This window comes from Lutjanus erythropterus, unplaced genomic scaffold (genome assembly GCF_056507025.1).
Source record: "Lutjanus erythropterus isolate fLutEry1 unplaced genomic scaffold, fLutEry1.hap2 Scaffold_157, whole genome shotgun sequence".
NCBI lineage: Eukaryota > Metazoa > Chordata > Actinopteri > Lutjaniformes > Lutjanidae > Lutjanus > Lutjanus erythropterus.
This window is the reverse complement of record NW_028146634.1, coordinates 527,941-551,293: the sequence shown is the minus strand read 5'-3', so window position 1 is coordinate 551,293 and position 23,353 is coordinate 527,941. Positions and strand designations below refer to the sequence as shown.

The 23,353-nt window shown below is 39.0% G+C and overlaps 1 long non-coding RNA gene across 3 annotated transcripts; it reads left to right on the top strand.

Annotated features, from left to right (window-relative positions):
* The first annotated feature begins 10,844 nt into the window (after positions 1-10,844).
* On the top strand, positions 10,845-17,187 carry LOC146304297 (uncharacterized). 3 transcript variants are annotated; one of them, XR_014769454.1, is made up of 4 exons: positions 10,845-11,096; positions 15,294-15,544; positions 16,829-16,918; positions 17,049-17,187. It is a non-coding gene; the product is annotated as an uncharacterized LOC146304297 (long non-coding RNA). The 3 variants fall into 3 exon arrangements; XR_014769453.1 differs by having other exon boundaries at positions 16,826-16,918; XR_014769455.1 differs by having other exon boundaries at positions 16,782-16,918.
* Positions 17,188-23,353: the final 6,166 nt, after the last annotated feature.

Genomic DNA, 23,353 nt, shown 5'->3' with positions numbered 1-23,353 from the left:
ACCGCTGTAAAAATATATCAGATAAATATTTTTTCAACTTTTTTTGCATAAATATGTTAATTAACCTCACTTCTGGTCAAAAGTACTAAATATTTAAATATTTTTAGAATTTTAAGATTTTAAATGCCAATTTTATAAGCAGTGTTGCCGACACCAACAAAATGAAACAGAAAACCAACCATGCACCCTCAATATGCATTTGGTTTTCTGAGTTTTGTTTTTTCAGGGAAAATGAAAACTAGTATTACTGAAGCATTTAGAATTTTTTTCATACTTGCTTTATGACCAGCATTTCATTCATAGGCCTATAGTGGGTAAATGGTGTCATGAGGTGGTCAACAATTAAAAATGACTAATTTGACCTCTTCCCTACAGACCAGAATGCATCTTTTTATACTGTAATGGCTGTGCGATCAAAAAATGTGGTTATAATGGAAGTCAATGGGGAAATTTCATCCACCAACAGTATGAAAGGGGGAAAAAGTTCAAATCTGATGGTGCACAAAAACTAATAATGCATCGAAGTCAATGTTGTACTTATTTTATGTACATCATGCATGATGCTGCACAAATAGTTTTATTACTTTGTGAAAGCATTAAAACTTACAATAACACACAACATTTTTCACTTTTATTTCATTTATTATTTTGCAGGAAAATATTAAAAATAACGTAATAAAATCAGAATTAAACAGCTCTGACTCACTTAAAACTTGTGACTTAAAACTTTACAGCTAATTCCTGTTCTGCATCACATAAAAGACAAAATCATATAACAAAACAGAACAAACAAAAGATCCAGTACCACAAAAATTACGTACTTTGTTGAATCAATTCCAAGATTTCATGAGATGATCACAAAGTAACGATGGGTTTCTCTGTGTTTTTTGAATGTTTTTTTTTTTTTTATTCTAAAGGAATTATAAAATTGCTTGTCCTATATTATGTTTTTGGCATGCAGTGTTTTGTTTTCACTTTAACACTCAGTGTGTATACTTGTGTTACAGGACTTTGCTGCTGGGTGTAAAATACAGAGTGGCAAGTGCGTTATCACTATAAAGGTAAGCTGCTTCCATGTGATATAGCGTAATAGGAGTATGACTATAAAAGTATTGGTTCTTTCTTTGTCAGAACTGCCTATTGGCAATGTATGCTCAGGCCTGGAATGAAGTCATTTTTAGGAGAAGTCACTTTGGCCTATGATGAATTCACATTTATTTGAGCTTTCTGGACAAACTGTATGGCATAAAAGTGCACAAACAATAGGTGATAATTACACTGTATGAAGAAAGGAAACAGAAACAGTTTTAGCTGATAATTAGCCAGATGAGCTCCTGTAAGTAATCAATACAAACACACATCATTAGACTGTAAACCATTATTCAAACCAATAAATAAATGCAGTCAATCAGACAACGTAAAAGCTCATTTTATATTTCACTATTATAAAAATATCGAGTTTTTATTGTGTTGTGTACTTTCAGTAGTGAGTGACAGATAAACACACACAAAGGGCAACCATTTATTGCATACTGCAGTTAGAAACTGACAATAATTAGCTGATAATTAACCTGATCAGCCACAAAGTAATTGATACACAAATTATTAACCAACCAACATTATTAGACCAACTGTATGATTAGAATTGTATAGATCGCAGTGTCCATGGCATTCCATTCTATTTAAAGTCTTACCTTTGCTAATTCAAATTTTCTTTCTTTGTAAGACCTGTAAACGGCAGTATACAAAAACATTTTTGGAAAATTGAATTGTACATTAACATTAACATCTTCAAATTCAAAATCAATAAATTCTACTACATTTTAGCAGCTTTCTGAGTGTTTTCTTAGTGTTAGACCAGTCGATTAGTCTAAATTCAATTTTGCCTTAATCGACAGGGAAATTAGTCACCAGGAACATCCCTAATGGTGACTAGGGATGTAACAGTACATTCAACTCAAGATTCGATACAATTTCTGATACTGGCTTAATAATACGATTTTCTTTTTAACATGAGATTGCAGACAAATTATGACTAAAAAATATTTTTGTAATTATTTCTCAGATAAAAAACACAACATTTCTGAGGTAGGGTGTAGCTGCAAAACACAAACTATGCGATGAATGTATATTTAATAGGACTGTCAAAGTTAACACGTAAATGCTTTAATGTAAATTCCTTTTAACAACACAATTTTTTTTTTAAACTTTATTTTTATTATTTTACAAAATTTTTAACAAATATTTTTAACAAATATTTAACAAAAACAGAACTTAAAACAGACAAGGTCATCACAGGTGTAGAGAAATGCTAAACATACAGAATGAGGATTGAATGAACCTGCGTTACATTCATTGTCGAAAAAGTCCTTTGTGTCCATGAGTGTTATTTGAGGTCCAAAAAGTTTTTATGATCCTTGGCTCCATTTAATGCTAGTCGTCAGTGTTTCCTTCAAAGTGAGATGTCTCCCATTCTTTCTTAACTTAAAAGTCTACTCTGTTTGTGCAAAGGAAAAATACATTACATTGTTTCTCCAACCAAACACGTATAAAGAAATCACTACAGTTTCAAATAGGACAAATAGGACATTTTTTCCAGTATTTTTCACATTTCTTGGTAGCATGTCTCAGGAAAAAGGTCAATCGTTCCATAGTATAAATGTCATTAACTATTTCTATCCACTCAAGGGTTGTAGGAGGTTCTATGCTCAACCATTTTTTGGTTATTGCTTTTTTTACTACCTGCTAGTAGTATTTGTAACAGGTATCTGTCCTGTTTTTTCAGGACAGTTGATACATTTCCCAAATATATAACACTGAAATTAAAATCAAGCTCTGAGCTGATTATAGATCTGATCTCTGTCACCACATCTGTCCAGTAAGAAAAGATTTTAGGGCACTCCCAAAAAATGTGAAAATGACCAGCAGACATTTTACCACACATTCTCCAGCACCGACCTTGTTCGGGGTTGTGACTGTGATTTTTTAACCTTTGGAGTTATAGGTGTCCAGGTGTATTCCCTCCATAAATCTGAACTTGAAGTTGTAGACATTGTCCTACAAATATTTAACCTATCATCTTCAGTCAGTGTTATGTTAGCTTCTTTCTCCCACCTTGATTTAACATACAGAGTGGAAAAACCCCTGTCCAGTTGTAAAGATGAGTAAGTCTTTGAGATCAATTTCCTATTAGAGTTACCTTTGTATGCATCAGTGAATATCTTAATCAATCTCAGTAGCTTCTCTCCAATAGTTTTAATATTTGTGTCAAAATAATGTCTCAGTTGAAGGTACCTGTTACAGTGATGATTATTGTGGGAATAAGAAGAAAGAAGAGATGACACAGGTGTACCCAAAAAAAATGTTCAATACGAGCTCGGGTTCTTCCACATCATACAGCATACAGAGTAAGAAGGAATGAACCAAGAACACTCCAACAGTTACAGCTTATATAGGGTTGTCTGACTAGACATAACCGTGCAAATATGCCAAATATGCCAACAATGGACAGAGTCTTGTCCACCAGACTTTCTGGCACCCTGCCAGCCATATATCTGTCACCATACACGTCATGTCGGAGTGTAAAACATACCACACCGGTCACAGAAATACATCCTGACAGTACCTAAAGAAATTGCATTTCTCTACGTTATATGTTTTTGAAAGACTGCATTTGTCCAGAGTTTAAATTTGTTGTCAAATTTAGGCGGTGTTGCCAGCGTAATATTCGTGCATTCCTCTCGAAGTTCAGGTCTTTAAATTCTTTATGCCAAATGTTTAAGGGGACTACAGTCCATTTAGATAATTTGTCTAAATATTTCTTCTGAAGGGATTTTTCCCCAAGTACAGATTGAAGAGGTATGTTTGTTTGAGTTTGTTCTAAGTCTTTCCATTTCGCATCATATGTAGGATCACACCAGCAAACCAGAAAACGTAACTGTGCTGCTTTGTAATAATCTTCTAAGGAGGGTGAAGCCCTTCCTCTTCTGTTCTTGGGGAATTGTAATGTCTGAAATCGAATCCTAGGTTTTTGCTTTCCCCAAATGAAGGATGAAATCATTCAGCTCCACTCACTGAATTGCTTGGGAGGGACATCAACAGGCAATGACTGAAAAAGGTAGAGCAGCCTGGGTAATATATTCATCTTTATAACGTCTATTGGATTATACATGTTCATTGGTAATAATGACCAGCGATTTAAATCGGCCTTAATATCCGCTGTTATATGAGTATAGTTATGTTCATAGATGGCTGTTAGATCTCTAGGTATTTGTACTCCTAGGTATTTAATTATGTCACCCTTCCATTTAAAATGACATAATCTGTAAACTTTTTCTTGTGGTTCATAGTTAAAAGTAAGAGTTTGGGTTTTCTGTAAGTTCAATTTGTACTCGGAGTATGAACCAAATACTTTAAGAAGAGACAGTAATTTAGGCAAGCTTTCATTAGGGTTGGTAAGCGTCACAAGAATGTCATCTGCGTACAGACAGGTCTTGTGTTGTGTATCTCCAATCAATATGCCTGTTATGTCATTATCTTCTCTGATTTCCTGTGCTAGTGGCTCAATAAAGAGGGCGAAAAGTGTAGGGCTGAGGGGGCATCCCTGACGACATCCCCTCTCAAGAGACACTGTTTTAGATAAATTCCCGTTTATTTTAATTCTGGCTGTGGGAGAGCAATGAAGGTAAAGATTTCAGGCATCCAACTACCTGGCTGTTAAAACCAAATCGTCTAAGAACCAAGTATAAATATTCCCATTGAACAGAATCAAAAGCTTTCTCGGCAATAGATTCTCTATCCACTGTTTCTCATATAATCGATGAGGTGGAAGCCCGCCTCACATTATCCTGGGTCTGCCTGTTTTTTACAAAACCAGTTTGGTCTGTATCTATCAAATCCAGGATTATATTTTCCATTCGTTTTGTGAGTATTAATGCAAATAATCTGTAGTCCATATTTAAAACAGATATGGGTCTGTAAGAACTAGACTCTGTCCTATCTTTACCCGTGTTAGGAATTACTAAAATTACTGCCTGTGTCCAGGACGATGGAGTCTCCCCCCCTCGAAGAACATAATTAAAACATTCCTTAAGAACTGGTATTATAATCTCTCTAAAGGTTTTATACCATTCCGATGGGTAGCCATCTGCACCTGGCATTTTATTCGTTTTTAATCTTGATATAGCCTTGTTTATTTCTTCTTCTGTTATCTCCTGAGTTATTATTTTATTCTGCTCTGTTCCTACAGATGGTGAGTCTATAAAGGCATTAGAAAATTTGATATGGCCGTTGACTCAGCTGCCTGAGGCTGAGCAAAATAATATAATTTTGTGTAGTATTTTTCAAAGGAAATTTGTATGTCATCCAGTGTATGATACATCTTATTGGTTTGCGGGTCTCACTTTATGTATAAATCTCTCGGCCTGCTGTTTGTGTATTCTCCAAGCAAGTAGTTTTTTTTGATTTAGAACCATTCTCATAAAAAATTTGTTTAATTAATTTAGCTCTCTTCTCTGTTTGATGTTCTTATATTTTGTTTAAAGTCTGTTTCATATCCTGAATCTGGTTTAGAACATCAATGTCATTATATTCCATATGTTTATTCTCCAAAGACTTCAAGTTTTCAGTCAAATCCTTCTTTCTCTTTTTCCTTCTTCTTCTGAGCTGACCACATGATAAGTTTACCTCTGATAACAGATTTTGCAGCGTCCCACAGTGTACTGGGAGACACAGTGCCATTATCATTATGTGTCATGTATTCTTGAAATTCTCCCTTTATGTATTTCTGACATTGAGGATCATTCAGAAGATTAGTGTTAAATCTCCACAATGTGTCTTTGGGCTTGCTGTCAAAATGCAGTGTTAAATATACCCCTGCATGATCAGAGATACCCTTACCCCAATGTTACATTTGGTAATCCTGTGGTGATCTGAATTAAACATTAAAAAAATAATCAATTCTTGAATATACAGAATGAGCATGAGAAAAAAAGTAAAGCATCTATCAAGTGGGTGTAGCTCCCTCCACACATCTAGCATAGCATATTATTTAAGCAATTTTTTGATGTATACTGCTTCAGGTCTTATTATTTTTTGTTTTGTTTTGTTTGAGGAGTCCATGGAGGGATAAAGTTGGATATTCCAGTCTCCCTCACATACCAACACACCTAACACTATATCACACACCAGATATAAGATTAAAAACTTTTTTGATCTGCTGTTTATTATTTCCTGGTGGTCTATAAACATTCAATAATGTAACGTCTTTGTGGTCAATTAAACCTTTGACCATTAAGTAGTGCCCTTCTTTATCGTTGATCTGTGAGGAGAGCTTGAAGTTTACCTTGTTTGAAATTAGTATCGCTACAGTGCAGTGCGCCATAGAAGCTTCAATTGACTTAACTATTGAAGTTTTTAGTGCATTTTGGCCTTAATGTTAAATTGAGCAGGTCAGTATGCTCATCTGTGCCTGATGGACTTGGGTTTGTCATGTAATTATTTGAGCATGTATTTTTATGCCAAATGCAGTGCCTCTGAGGGATTCCGGGCATATTTGTCATTTAGGTTAATGTATTTGATTTAACAAAGTTACATTTGAATTACACTTTAAACACTTGAAAAATATACCTTTAACCCTTGAGGCAGCCTTAAAAAAACTATACACTTTTTCCCAAAGGCCAAAACACATTGCAGGCTTCAGAATAATGCAGTGAAGTGACAAACATTTCATGGAGGAGCCGAGCATCTGTTTCAGACAGATATTTTAATCATCAATCTGTTCAGTACCATCAGGATTTATCATCAAAAAAGTTTTCTATCAGTCGGCACTTCACACACGATCCCCATCCCTCCCTCCTCTCTGCTGTCCCTCTCTAGATCTTCGTAGCTTTTTTGCTTTGGGAGGGGGGCACCTGGGCTGGAATGAGCGTGGTCCATCTGTCCTTGCAGGACCCTCTCATCAAAGGACCCCATTACCATGATTACAGAGCATTTGGACCTGAAAAGCTACAGATGACATTTAGGCTAAAAACATGGTGTAAATGGCATGAGTGAAATTTCATTTTTGGGTGAACTATCACTTTAACACACAGACATTTCTTCAGACCACTGTCTCTGCTCTCCTGCACAGACAGGAGCTCAGTCTGACAACACACGCTAGCTTGAGGGCAAAGATGGGGGGTCAGAGATGCTGAGGTCGAGATATATTCCAAGCATACTGTCTTGGACGAGAGTGATGCAGCGTGGCCCGGTGTGTTTTAGCCTTCAGTGATAATGGTCATAGAATGGTCAGAAAATTTCATAGAATGTAGTCTCCATCAAGACATGGTGTAATTATGAGTGAGTATTAAAGGACAACTTTGGAAATTTTCAACCTTGGCCTTGATGGAGACAGCTTGTTTTGAAATTGGTCCAGTATTGAGGAAGGCAGATGCAGCTGGCAGCTGCGAAATAAGTACAACAGTATGCATCGGACAAATGTGTCCCGTACAAGTTCTTGCATTGAAAATGTTTTTTTTTCACCACAGACCCGCTCAGATCGCCAGTTTTATCTCTGTCAACAGCATGCGAAGCGGCTCTCTTACTCTTCACTTGCTCCGGGCTGTGTGTGACGAAATCTCACGGGATCTTTGCTTGTTACTGGAAGAAAACAGAGGAGCCATGACTTGTAAAAGTCAGTTGGTTGTCCCATAGTACAGGTGAGAGTTTACTAGGCCGATTGAAGTGTCATGGCTAAATATTTACCTGATTTGGAGAATGTAGATGAGACCTTTGATTTCAGTGGCTGCCAGTATTTGTTTGAGCCTGAGTATACGGATGAGGAGTTTGAGTTCCTACAAACAAAGAGCGGATGAGGATAGAGAGAGAGGGGCAACGGGCAGACGAGGGTGAAGCAGCTGCTGCTTGTCTGTGAATCTGTGAAGACTGGTTGTGCTCCTGTGAATGCTGTGACTCTATGCCCACAGAGGAAGAATGTCTGTGTTGTAACGAGTGGGACCTGTTGCCCAGTATTTATGGTCTTGATGTGTCCAGGGATGATATAGAAATTACCCAACGCTGTGGTGGGAAAATTATTCACCAAACTGGTCACTGTTGTTCCTCTTAGTTATTTCTCATGTTCTGTCAGGCACTAACTGGTTACTGGTCCTTGAACACACAGCTGTTTTCCCTTTGGAAGAACAACTTCTGATAACACAATCACATCCCGACTCTCCCGATAAGCAGTTCAGGTCCATCCTGACCCAACCTCCTTCATCTCCTAATCCTGTAAGACAGATTTACATTCTTGACTTGATTATCAGTTCCTTTTACACTTTGAGTGTGACTGTGTACTGATCCTTTGCAAAGCTCGATTAAAACACCACAAAGACAATCTTGGTCATGGGGTCATGGTCTTTTTCAGAATTTTCAGATTTTCAATTTACAATTTGGTGTCAGAAGTGGGATCGCTTGTGTGAGGGTTTCTGGACTCGGGGTCGACGGTGGTAGTGCACACCCTGAGGAGATATTCCTTTCAACCTCAACCTCCCCACAAAGACGGGTGAGAAGGAGGGCCTTAGACCCGAGACCAGACTCACTCAGCGCTGCGATTCAACAATTCTGATTGGTGAGAATCTAAAAATTTATTTAATTTATTTTTAGAAAAATAAAAAAGGGGGGAAAATCAGGTTACTAAAGATGTCAAGATATAAGAGTTGAGATGGGAAAGAGTCCCGACAGTTTTTAACCAAGGTTTAGTAGAAACCTGGAGGTGCACTGACGAGTCCAACTTAAAAGAGTTTACTAAGACCACAATACTGTATGGGAAAAATTATCACTGGTTAATTGTAATAAGAAACAGCAATGCATTGAAATCAATTATATTATTTTGAGCATACTAATATTGATCAGTTCTGATACTTTTCTATTGAATCGTGGAAATAAGTTGAGGACACAACTATCTTCTAATTTTTTTGTCGTTATTCTTCAGTTTACCAAAAATGGGTATTTGTAACAGCAAAAATCAAACCAAAAAAATAAATAAATAAATAAACAGGATAATGTGGATTTGTCTGCTCCAAACATAAATTACATGAATGTGAACTATGGTGATTCATTTGTGAAACAGATAAATTTTTGGGTGACTGAATGTAACTTTTTGAGCACAGAAAGTTTCAGTATAAGACAGCTGAACAAACTGAGGGATTGCAAGAAAAAAAGTATATACTGAACATAAGAAAGGTAAGAGTAAGTTCACAGCAGATTGGAGAGCATTTAGTTTATGGAAGGACAAAGCACAAAAGAGGGACAGAAAAACTGGCAGGGACAGACAAAACCTCATCTGTGTCTCAATGTGTCAAAAATGCAGGATTCCAACCTCAACTGTGTGCCGCCGCCGAGGAGACACCGTAACATGCCACGAGAGACGGTTGGACCACACCCAAGGGCAACACCATCATAAAATACTGACCTCCCCTCATCTACTGGCCTCCCTCCATCTCCTGTTCCCCTCATCTAATCGGATACATCTGATCTACAACAACTTCTGAATGGGGAAACAACAACAAAGTGTCTACAGGGCAACCCTGCCTCTCCTTCCCACACCAAGTCTGGTCTGAAGTTCAGAAAATCTTCAAATCATTCATCTCACTATCACCAGTGAGATCCGACACAGGGGGAAACGTACACAAAGCCCTCAATCTCCCTGTGGTGGAGAAAGCAGAGGCTGGTGGACATTTCATCTTGATCCGCAGACCATGGACTATGGAGGACATTAAACAGACATTAAACCCACCTCCCATCACTATCAGATTGAGGTGTAAAGGTTGTCACTGAACTGACTGTTTTGACATTTCACAAATGGTGAAACAGACATGTGTAACATGGGACTCAGGCAAATTAAGCCTGATAAAAGGACACGCTGTGCATGCTGAAGACTCCTCAAAGAGAGAGAGAGAAAAAGAGAGAAAGATCTAAACATGGCAGCATTGACTATGTTCCAAGGACGTTCTGTGGAGGTCTGCGTACGGCTGATCCAGATGTTTGTTTCCATTGGCAAAAGAGGACATTGAGCCAAAAACTACCCAAAGACTGATCCAACTCAAAAGATGATTGACTTGGGGCGGCAGCTCAGGAGGGGAGGAATCAGCATCTTTAACTTTGACCTCACTGACACACGATGAGAGACAACCTACACATCAGACTGGTGATCACACACACACACACACACACACACACACACACACAGATAAATGATGTGATAACTCAATTAGAAGAGAAGGAGGAAACAGCAAATACACAAACAATATACGTGCACTAAATATTTAGCTGATGCAAACATGCCAACTCACACACATCCCTTGTACATGGCAAAGATGTAACATTCCTTGTTGATTCTTATACAACACACTCAACAAACTGTTATTTAATCCGACACTTTTCCAACATCTCCAAAGGTCAGCAGAAGATACAGGAAATTTATAAGGGCATCAGGTGACACACATCTGGAGAAATACAAAACTCTATTATCATGTACTGATAATGTCACAGGCGAATTTAAACATTTGTTTTTGCATTTGAATTGTTGTTGTTGTTGATATACTGTGTATTTTGGGTATTTGTCTTATTTTCACACCAGAGGGGATTATTGTTACTCAAACAAGTGAACTGGGTCTCTCTGACAATTACATATTTGTGACATATAGCCCTGACACACTGCCTTATGTGTATGAATGGAAGCTCTGCACATCAGCTGTGACTCCTGTAACTACTGCTATCGCTGACAACGCACACACACTCACACACAACACAGAGACAGATTACATGAAATCACATGCACTGCGCACACAAAGGGAAAGATGCAGAGTTTGAAAAATGATGGTTAAGAGAAGGTCGCCTGAGAGAAAAGCTAACGTTAAGTTGAATGTTTTGGAACAAACACAGATGTGCTGTCTCAGGAACTACCAAAATTGACAAAACCAAAGCCGAGTGATGAATTGTCACCATATTTCTCCTTCAGTGATTCAGATTCCAACTTTCTGTTTGATGGTCTTGGTTCATATCCACACGTGTCGCTTGCCAAATACAGAAAAGAAAGATGGCAAGATTTGGATCTGTGGGTAAGAAAATGTGTCAGTGCAGAATCATGGAAATCAACATCTGACCCTAATGTTCAATATAATCCTGTTTTGAAGGTTTATCGACAAAAATTCACCTGTGTTGTCCACACATTCAGATCTGTTCAACCGATACCAGACACACAACACACATTTGCCTATTTGCGTAAAACATGTGACGTCACAAACACCCCAGCCTTTCAGAAGATCCCTAAAACTCTGTGGGCCCAAGGCAAACATGATATTGGTCTAATCAGAGGCATGCAACCAATTGTGATCACACCAAAATCTAATTAAAGGCCCTGTCAACCATAATATCCACTCTGACGGTATTACACCAGTCTTTATCACTTGATTAAAGGCAGTAATCATTCCAACAAAACAAAACAAAAAATCAGGTATGAAATTCAAAACACAGTTTGAGCTCATTAAATCTGTCACAAGGAAGTGCATGATTACAATGTTGATGATCAAATGATTTGTGTTCCAACTCAAGCTCAGTGTGAAAAAGACACATTTGAAACATTTGGATGAAGAAGGTCACAAAGCTAGCTCGTCAAAACTGCAGTTTGTCCAACAACAAGTGACATTTTTGGGTCATGTGATGACATGTGAGGGCAAATCCCTCTCCCAAAAAAGAGTAAAAGCATTTTAAAACATTTTCAAACCCAATCATAAAGAAACAAGTTATGCCTTTTGTGTTCCTGTTGCAGGCCCTTCATTCCCACTGGTGTTTTCACTGGTGTCCTCGAGGCCCCCCTGTACGGTGGCCGACAAGTGCAAACGCGCTGCATATACAGATAGGTGCTGCAAATACAGAAACGCGCTGCATATAAGAAAACAGGTGCAAAAGGAAAACGCTGCAAATACAGAAACGCGCTGCATAAACAGAAACGTGCTGCAAATACAGAAACGCGCTGCATATAGGAAAACAGATGCAAAACGAAATCGCTGCAAATACAGAAACGCGCTGCATAAACAGAAACGTGCTGCAAATACAGAAACGCGCTGCATATAGGAAAACAGATGCAAAACGAAATCGCTGCAAATACAGAAACGCGCTGCATAAACAGAAACGTGCTGCAAATACAGAAACGCGCTGCATATAGGAAAACAGATGCAAAACGAAAATGCTGCAAATACAGAAACGCGCTGCAAATGAGAAAACAAATGCAAAAAGAAAACGCCGCATATACAGAAACGCGCTGCAAATGAGAAAACAAATGCAAAACGAAAACGCCGCATATACAGTCACACAACGGAAGTGCTCCAGGCCTCTAGGGACAGTGCTGAGCTTTCCCCCGAGAGACAGACAACGGACGAATCAACCTGCGGAGGAGAGGAACAGGCCTACGTGAGAAGTAGAAAGTTATTGGTGAGAGGAAAATTGGAGGCGGGAGAGGCAAAAAATCAGAAAATGTAAATCCGACAAACAAACAAAAATGTAAAAATGTAAATCAGCTGCACTTTCATAATACAGTAAAAGATGAGGAAAACATGTGGAAAAAAGAAAGAAAGAAAGAAAAAGAAAAAAAAACCCGTACTTTTTCATGTAGCCTCTCCCACCTCCAATTTTCCTCTCACCAATAACTTTCTACTTCTCACATAGGCCTATTCCTTTTTTTTTTTTTTAGTTTAAAAAACAGTTACGGGATGTTTATTCTTCATAATTACGTTTCCCCTTTCGGGATTTTTATTTTATTTTATTTTATTATTTTTTTAAACAAACTTTATTGTCATGTTGAAGACATACAAAGAAACATGACATTATATAAGCAACATGACAACACTCATACATAAAACAACAGTAAAGTACAGGGAGTGCATAATACATAACAGACAGTAAGGATTTTATCTAGCAATATGTGCCATAATATTTTCACGTAGGCCTATTCCTCTCCTCCGCAGGTTGATTCGTCCGTTGTCTGTCTCTCGGGGGGAAAGCTCAGCACTGCCCCTAGAGGCCTGGAGCACTTCCGTTGTGTGACTGTATATGCGGCGTTTTCGTTTTGCATTTGTTTTCTCATTTGCAGCACGTTTCTGTATATGCGGCGTTTTCTTTTTGCATTTGTTTTCTCATTTGCAGCGCGTTTCTGTATTTGCAGCGTTTTCGTTTTGCATCTGTTTTCCTATATGCAGCGCGTTTCTGTATTTGCAGCACGTTTCTGTTTATGCAGCGCGTTTCTGTATTTGCAGCACGTTTCTGTTTATGCAGCGCGTTTCTGTATTTGCAGCGTTTTCCTTTTGCATCTGTTTTCTTATATGCAGCGCGTTTCTGTATTTGCAGCGATTTCGTTTTGCATCTGTTTTCCTATATGCAGCGCGTTTCTGTATTTGCAGCACGTTTCTGTTTATGCAGCGCGTTTCTGTATTTGCAGCGTTTTCCTTTTGCATCTGTTTTCTTATATGCAGCGCGTTTCTGTATTTGCAACGCCTGTCTGTATATGCAGCGCGTTTGCACTTGTCGGCCACCGTACCCCTGAGTGCAATCGCACCTGGGTGAGGCCTAGAAGCACATAGTAAAGTGACATGGACTGCTGATGCAGGGTAAACATTTGTTGACTTAAAACTTGTCCTTCGGAAGACTCTGACGACTCCAACTCTTGGGTTACCAGATCCAAACCGACCTTTCGCTCAGACTGTAGACAAAGAGTGTTGAGTGTTACTCCAGGACCACGGAGACAGACAGAGACCTGTAGCCTACATTTCAGCTAAACTTGACGCTTTAGCTACAGGAATTCCTACTTTTTAAGGTGACTGTAAACTAACTCTGCTCGTTCCACATGTTGTTTCATTTATTTTGCTTTAGCAGAAAACATCTTATCTTTCAGCAGCAAGATTGCTCTTTTATAACACTGTTCTATTTGAAATCCCTGATATCACTGTGAATAGATACAATGTCCTTAACCCTGCAACTCTTTTCCCCACAGAAGGTGATGGAGGAGAACACAACTATGTTGTTACAATAACTGAAATTTGTTCCCCAAGACCAGATTTGCAAGAAACAGCATTGCAAAATCCAGATTTTGAACTGTTTGTTGATGGCTCAGCATCACGCAACCCTGACACAGGAAAAAATAAATCAAGTTGGTTTTGCTGTGGTAACCAGGGGTGGAAGTAACTAATTACAAATACTCAAATTACTGCAGTTAAGTTAACCTCAGTTTTTTGGGGGTAATTGTAATTTTATGAGTAAATTTTCAAGTCTGTAATTTTACATGTACTTAAGTATTGATTTCACCATGTAATCTACTTAGTTACTTTCAAAATCACAGTTGAGTACTGAGTACAATTTGAATTAATATCCAAAGCTTTCATCTGCATTTTTGAGGCCAATCAGGTGATCTGATCACGGACGAGCCAATGAAAAGACATAGAACTGAAAAACAAAACAAAATGGTGTGGCAGCAACTGATAAGGGTGTTAATGATTAATCATTAGTCAATTAATTGCCATTTAGAATTTACACAATTAGAAATGTATTCATTGATGTTTAATCAATAGTTTTGGTAGTAACTGAACCTCATTTTATATTGTTTTGTCTGCAGAGCCATTTGTTAAATAAGGAAACTTAAACTTTAACTTAAAAAGAGAAAAAAAAGAAAATAAGAAAAAAATAGGAAATAAAATGTGTTATGTGTCTTTACTAATAATCTTATATTATTAATGATTAATCAGTTGTTAACATTTTTAACGATTGGTTCCAGAAAATACAGAAAATTTGCAACCCTAGTTTGGAGAGGTGACAGTGACATCAACGGTTGAAAGTAACTAATACTCTAGTAGTTTTTCAGACAAATACTTTGTACTTTTACTGAAGTATTTTTCTAACGCCAGTACTTTTACTTGTAATTGAGTAATGTTTTAGCAATGTAACAGTACTTGTAGTTGAATACAGATTTCTAGTACCCTTTCCACATGATACAGTCAATGCCAAATCACTTCCTGCTTCACATCATCTGGCAAACCTATAGCACATCACACTCTTGTTTTACAACTGCTGGATGCTGTTCTGCTCCCAAAACAGGTTGCTGTGTGTAAATGTCATGCTCACACTAACAATGACCAAGTTTCACAGGAGAACACCAGCAGCAGCCAAGGCCGCAGCATGCCCAGAATTAACTGTCTGAATTCTTTCCATATGATGACCCTCAAACACCCTCCACTCGTACAGCTGTTTTATTTAACATTCACCACCAGGTAAAGGAAGTGCTACCAGCTCCAGCCACAGGACCTCTTCATGACCTGCAGCCTGGTGACTGGGTAGTGGTGAGAGACCTGAGGTGGAAGACTTGATGCTCTAAGTGGTGGACGGGTCCATTCCAGGTGCTGCTGACCACACAGACAACAGTAAAGTTTGCCGAAAGAGTCACCTGAATCCATGCCAGCCACTGCAAAAGGGTCCCACTATGACAGAACAGGTCATCACATCGCGAGGACGAGAAGACGAGGTAACAGTATTGGCATACTGTCCAACGAGAACTTCCACAGCTCCAACTAAGTGACGTGCTGAGTGAACCTCAATGTCACCATAATGGGATCAGAGATGGAACTCCAACAACAGCCATGGCATGCATTCAGACACCCTGGATGGTGTGGCCTGCGAGGTTCAGTGTGTGCTTTCTTTTTGTGAGTTCATTCCCTACAGTTGAAAAAAAAAACTGTTTTCCATCAGATGACACAGTTAAGAACTCCTGATTGGCTCCCACCATGCAATGGTGAAAGCATTCCTGATCCTGTTGACAATCTGGATTTTGACATTTATGTGTTCATATTAGGGGTGCAACGCATCAAAAAACTCACGCTTCAGATCATGGTTTTGAGTCACGGATCGGATCATTTTTCGGATCAGCAAAAAAGAAAAAAGTGGTGGGATTAGGGTTAAATTATTTTAAAAATGCACTTGTCTTTGATCTGTCTGTAATTATCACCATAGTTATCCAATGTAATAATGATAATAGTAATGATAATGATAATAATATTAAAAACTTCAAACTTATACAGTGCTGTACTATGTATATACTATACATATATTAGATCATTATATACTGTACAGTATAATACACTACGCTCTGTAGTCTGGCTCAATGTCCCACCTACAGCACAGCACATCTGATTGGTTAGAAGTCATGATCAATCAATCATCACCAGTGAGTAGAGAGGAGCTGTGTAGAAGTTAAGACAGCTGATATCACCAAAGTTTCAATGAACATCACAGTTTTATGATCCGTTTCTTTGGTGATAGCATAGTTACATCAGTGAAAAAAAGTTACGGTCTGGATTTCACTCAAGGCGATGTGACGGCATTTAAATCAGCCACTCTTGGCAGAGATGCACTGTACACAGCAGCATCTGTCCCGTCTTTTCACTGCAACTCTGAATTGAGATTTCAGTTATTATAACTTATACAAAAGTTAGTGGCACTAACTGGTTACTCGTCCAACACACAGTTGTTCTTTCTTTGGAAGCTTCTGATAACACGATCACATCCCGACTCTCCCGATAAGCAGTTCAGGTCCATCCTGACCCAACCTCCTTCATCTCCTAACCCTGTAAGACAGATTTACATTCTTGACTCGTTATCAGTTCCTTTTACACTTTGTGTGTGACTGTGTACTGATCCTTTGCAGAGTTCTATTAAAACACCACAAAAACAATCTTGGTCATGGGGTTTGTCTTAATTTTCAGATTTTACACCACACCATCTTACAGTATTCCCACCCTCTGATCAGCAGGACAGTGCTGGATACCTTCTTTCATGTGCCCAAAATAAATTGGAGGAGGCAACCAAAACCACAGGGACCAAATGGTCAACTATCCATTGAGTAAGTATAAATGTCTTCATGCATGTAATATCTGTGCCTAGAATTGTCTGAAAGATGCGCATTTACTGTTGCATATATTAGTTTGCCCTCAGAAATTTCAAAATCATCTTGACCCTTTCCTCTCGTCCAGCCAGCACAGACTTGCGGCCCATCATGTGGTGCTGGAGTGGGCTGTCAGAGGAGAATGTCTTGGTTGTGGTAACAGAAGAGTGCTGCCAAGCTGGATCATCACTGCTATCAGAAGCAAGTACCCATTACCCACTGGCACTTACAGCAGGTTCAAGGAGGCAGATGACATGTTCAGAACACACCTATCGATGAATTGTACTCTTGACTGCACTGCTGAGCAGTCTACAAACCGTCCAGTCTTTAGAGACACTAGCAGAGCCTACATAAATCCTGCACACTGCAAATACGACTTACACTCCATTTACATTTCAAAGACAAATATTGTAGTCTTGACACCACTACATTTCCGTTACTTTTAGTCTAAGCATAGCTTTGAAGTCAGCTGTTGCTGTTTCTTCTTTTCTAAAATACGACTGGCCACATGCTGTGATCCTTACAGAGGAAACCAATTACAGTACCCGCTCTCAACTGGGATTGATGTAAAAGCAGAAGCATGTCATCCAGGCATGCTCTGTAACAAGCACAAACAAACTCTCCCTCTTTCATTCAAACAAACTCGGTAATGGTGACGGCAAAATTAAATCTCAAGATGTTATTATCATTAGAAAAAGAGAAATAATTTCAGGTAGGCTTTTAATGTTGGATTGTTTTATTGGGGTGAAAAAAACACATAATTAATGTATATACTGCCTCTAGGGGCCAGAAAGAAATCAGTTATTTAACAGACTTGGAGAACTCCTTACGGTTGGTTTCAATCTAATTTTCTATACTTTTTTACTTTATGTCAGAAAATGACAATAGCTGTCCTTTTTATTTTTGACTGTATTTCTATGCTGAAGTTTTTATAGGTATTTCTATAGGTCTTTCATCGTGGTTCTACAAGCAAGTCAGTGCATCATTAGAGAGTATTTTTAAAAGCGTGTACTTCTGAATACTTAAATATTTTAAAAACAAGTACTCTAGTACTTTAACTCGAGTAAAATTTTGACTGAGCAACTTTCACTTGTAGTTGAGTAATATTTGACCAGGAATATCTATGCTTTGACTCATGTACTGCGGTTGAGTACTTTGTCCACCACTGCATATACAGTGCTAAACAAATTTATTAGACCACCTGTTATAAAAACAAGAAAACATAAATATTTTAGAAGTCTTTCAAAAACTTGTTTAAAATTAAAAATGTTATTGTTTTTTATTTGGCAAATAACAAACTGAAACAACTAAATAGTCCCTTTCCACACATAATAATTAAAAAATGTCATATTTTGTATGGTCTCCTTTGGCCTTGATAACAGCGTGCATTCGTGTTGGCATTGTTTTTATGTAGTTTTCAACAGTCTCTTTTGTTATTGAGTTCCAAATAGTTTCTAGTAGGGTTGGGTGATATGCTAAAATTTTCCAAACGATCATCATCAGCTCATCCATCAGCGAATGGCGATACCATTGTCCCCCCACCCACTTTCTCCCGTCCTTTCGGGTCTCAGCTGGGAGATGTGCGCAAGCGGCAAATTCACAATGTTACGCATGCTGCGTACGTTCACTACGTCCAGTGGACAAAATAAACTTACAGAGTATCTACAAATTACATGTTTTCACACTTATTTTCCATTTTAAATAGAGAAATACAACCATTCACCTTCTGAATGTCTGTAATTTCTGAAGTTTCTCTCTTTTACCGAACTAATACAAGCTTAATTGGCTTGTTAACACCTCGGAAAACACACTTTGTTCAAACTTACAGAAAAACATGTAAAACTCACCAAAACCGTCGTTGTTAGTCTAGGCACTCTTCCAACAATTACCAACTTGGGTTTGGTCAAAATAAATCCTCACTTTACCGTGGGGAAAGAGTTTAAAGAGTCTGACTCTGCAGGCTGTTTTCTTCTCACTCGTCACCCAGCTCAGCGCATTCATGGTCAGCTGAGTGGATGCGTACTGTGCCGCTGGATGACAGCACAGTGTAGAGCAGAGGCTGTCACTCTGCAGACTATTACATTAGCAAAATAAAATGACAAATATCACCCTAAAAATCTGGCAGAAAAAGCAATCTGCTATGGATTCAGCCCATCGTCGATAGACGATATAGTCGTCCAATCGCCCAATCCTAGTTTCTAGCTGTTCCCACAGTCTTGCTTTAGAAGAAAATTTTGTGCAATCCATTTTTACTAATCCTACTAAATCCCAAATTTATTCAATAGGATTGAAATCCGGACTGTGACTTGGCCAGTCCATCAGTTCCAGTACTTCAGATTCCTTTTTCTTGGTCAAATAGTCTCTGCAAAGCTTTGAAGTATGCTTATGGTCATTGTCTTGTTGGTAATATGAACCCACGACCAATCAGATTCAGTCCAGAAGGGATTCCATGATGCATCAAGATGCTGTGGTAGACGTTCTTGTTCATGATACAGTCGATTTTCAATTTTATATGAAATGCAGCCTCTTCTCAGCATACTTCAGCATAGAAGAATGGAACACCTACAGAGATCCTGTGTTGATGCAAGTTTAAAAACCCCAGTTGTTGCTACACCCAGATAAAAAAAATGATATGTTCAAGTTGTTCAAAACAAATGGTAAAACTATAAATACAGAGAGTGTGATTTTGCTCGGTGGGTGTAAAACTTGTGGCAGTGTTAGTAATATTACTGTACTGTAGTATTATTACTCCTCACTGCAATGGACCTTTTTTTACTTGGCGTTATACAAAACAGGTGTTATTGAATGAAAAACATGAGTCTAAAAAATGCATACCAGTGTGCTTGAAATGAGGCGTCTGCTTCAAGTTCTGAAGGAGGGCCTTGTCCATGACAATGGCCTTGAGAGCCCAAAAAGCAGGTGAATCTGTTTTGAGCCACCTCTTTCTTTTCTGCTGTTCCTCTGTCAAAGGCGGGTGATAACATGTTTACTCCACACTATTCGCCTCCCATTGAGGCATGTCGCAAATATGATGTAGCAGAGACTTCCACTGACACACACATTCCTGCAGAAATGAGAACACAAAAACATTTATAAGTGAAACATTTATGCTTCAAGAACAAACATTAATTGAAAGACATCTTAAATGTAGAGTATACATTGGGGACAGCTGAATAGAAATTAGGTTTAACCTTTTGGATTATACCAGAGTGAAAACCGGTGAATACCATTCTTATCGTGTTACCTAAAAATTATTATTCTTTTAAAATTTGCAACATTGTCTCAGGTCAATTATTGTGTATTACGCTTACTAGATAATCTCTTTATTACCTCCTCATCACTTTTACATGACCAGTACAGGTGGCGGTTAATTGCTTTCAGCCATGGTTGGAGATCTTTGTTGTCCCTCTTATTTGATGCAGCAACAAGCTTTTTCTTTACACCTGAGAAAAACAAAAGTAACAGATCCAAATTATCATGAAAAAAAAAAGAAAATATGAACAAGTATCTACCCTTATACATAAAACAAATAAACTAAACACATTTTACTTAATCTTGTTGACATGCTAGGAGTCAAATTCGTGGTGGAGGTTGGTGTACGTCTCTCTCATTATCTTTCAGATTGATGGTGATCTGTCAGTAGTCATGACACCTAAATCCACGCCCATTTAGAGTAGGTGTTTCAACCCCCCGCCCCCCGAAGCTCCATTGCCTCCATAGCCACAGAACTTAATGCTTTTGTAACTGTAATTGTGTGTAGTAAATGCAAATGTAGACATAAAAATAGTTACAATAGCTAAATATAGGAAATCATAAATTATTGTTTACACCTCACACACTTTGGAAACCTTATCATACTGATAACTGCATACTCATATCAATTATTCATTCATTTTCTGTAACCGCTTAGTCCATAAGGGTCGCGGGGCTGCTGGAGCCTATCCCAGCTGACATTGGGCGAGAGGCAGGGTACACCCTGGACAAGTCGCCAGTTCATCGCAGGGCTGACACATAGACAGAAAACCACTCACACTCACATTCATACCTACGGGCAATTTAGAGTCCTAAACATGCATGTCTTTGGACTGTGGGAGGAAGCCGGAGAACCCGGAGAGAACCCACACAGACACGGGGAGAACATGCAAACTCCACACAGAAAGGCCCTGCTCCAGCCGGGGAGCTGGGGGATCGAACTCAGGACCTTCTTGCTGTGAGGCGGCAGTGCTAACCACTGCACCACTGTGCCGCCCCATATCAATTATATTGTATACAAATATATGACCTTTTTTCTTTAATTTCAGGCCGTCAAGTGATGGGCACAGAGAAATGAACCAACCTGAAGTTTCTGGTCCGGCTGAGGAAAAATCTGTCACAAACTGACACAACCCGCTAATCCCTACCTGACTCATAGCTCACACAGCACACCAAGTCCTGTTACTTTTTGACACACCTCCTAAATAACATACACATTAAACAATCTATGAACTTTGATAATCATATATTGTAAAATTGTATATATTGTAAAATCTCCCTGTGTTGTGAGTGTTTGTTTGAAAATACCCCTCTACTGTGATTGGCTGTCAGGAAGAACATCTGTGCTGTGATTAGCTGTTGCAAAATCCCCCTTTATTCAGATTGGCTGTTTGAAAATGACCCTGTATTGTCATTGGATGTCATGAAAAACATCTGTGCTGTGATTGGCTATTGTAAAATCAGCCTGTATTGTGATTGGCTGTTGAGAAATACCTCTTTATTCTGATTGGTTACTGGAAAATCCACCTGTATTGTGATTGGCTGTTGTAAAATCCCCCTGTAATGTGATTGGCTGTTGAGAAGTACCTCTTTATTCTGATTGGTTGCTGGAAAATCCCCCTGTATTGTGATTGGCCAGGACACGCTGGAGTGACTATGTCACTCGGCTGGCCTGGGAACGCCTTGGGGTCCCTCCGGAACACCTGGAGGGAGTGTCCAGGGAGAGAGAAAAGTCTGGGTGTCCCTGCTCAGACTGCTGCCCCCGCGACCCGGCCCCGGATAAGCGGGACACAATGGATGGATGGATGGATGTTTGAAAATCCCCCTGTATTGTGATTGGCTGTTGGAAAATCTCTCTATAATGTGATTGGCTGTCGAGAAATACCTCTTTATTCTGATTGGTTACTGGAAAATCCTCCTGTATTGTGATTGGCTGTTGTAAAATCCCCCTATATTCTAACTGGCTGTTGCAAAATCCCCCTGGATTCTGATTGGCTTGTGTAAAATCCCCCTGTATTCTGATTGGCTGTTTGAAAATCACCCTGTTTTGTGATTGGCTGTTGTAAAATCCCCCTGCATTCTGATTGGCTATGTAAAATCACCCTATGCTGTGATTGGATGTTGTAAAATCCCCCTGCACTGTGATTGGCTGTTGTAAAATCACCCTGTTTTGTGATTGGCTGTTGTAAAATCACCCTGTATTCTTGATTGGCTATTGGAAAATCACCCTGTATTCTGATTGGCTATTGGAAAATCACCCTGTATTCTGATTAGCTGTTGTAAAATCCCACTGTGATGTGATTGGCTGTTGAGAAATACCTCTTTATTCTGATTGGTTACTGTAAAATCCCCCTTTATTGTGATTGGCTGTTGTAAAATCCCCCTATATTCTGATTGGCTGTTGCAAAGTCCCACTATATTCTGATTGGCCGTTGCAAAAAACCCCTGCATTCTGATTGGTTGTTTGAAAATGACCCTGGGGCGATGGAGTAGGCTGCAGGTCGGAAGAGCTCTGTTACCACTCGACATTTATTTGATACCAGTTGAATTATTTGCCTACTTAGAACGTGGTGAACCTGTTCCTAAAGCGGACTTCTGAGTTTGTGTCCTAAACATGGGCAAGACGGCCACAACTAAAGGTAAAAAAGCCGAAAACAGGAGCGAGATCAAACAAGATGGCGAGTTAGCTTTTGAGCCACTTGCTAGCACTGACTCCGCACATGTTGACAACGACCACCCGCCGGCGACGTCTTTGATCATCCAGAAACTGCTCAGTGGTATGGAGGAGAGGATTATTACAAGCCTGACGGCACAAATTTCAGCCAACCATGCCGCCATCGCCAAACACGACCAGACACTCCAGGCCATTGAAACTTAAATGAATGATTTCCATGGGAGGCTAACTACACTGGAATTGGCAGTCAGAAAACTTATGAAAGAAAACGAACAGCTGCAATTAAAAGTGGATGACCTTGAGAACAGATCCAGGAGGTGCAATATTCGTATAACAGGCATACCAGAGGGAGCCGAAGCCAACCAACCGACCTCTTTCATTGAATCCTGCCTGGGAGAGATTCTCGGTCCTCGGATAGAGCACACAGGCTGGCCACCTAGAGAAGACAAGACGGCGCGCGCCGACCC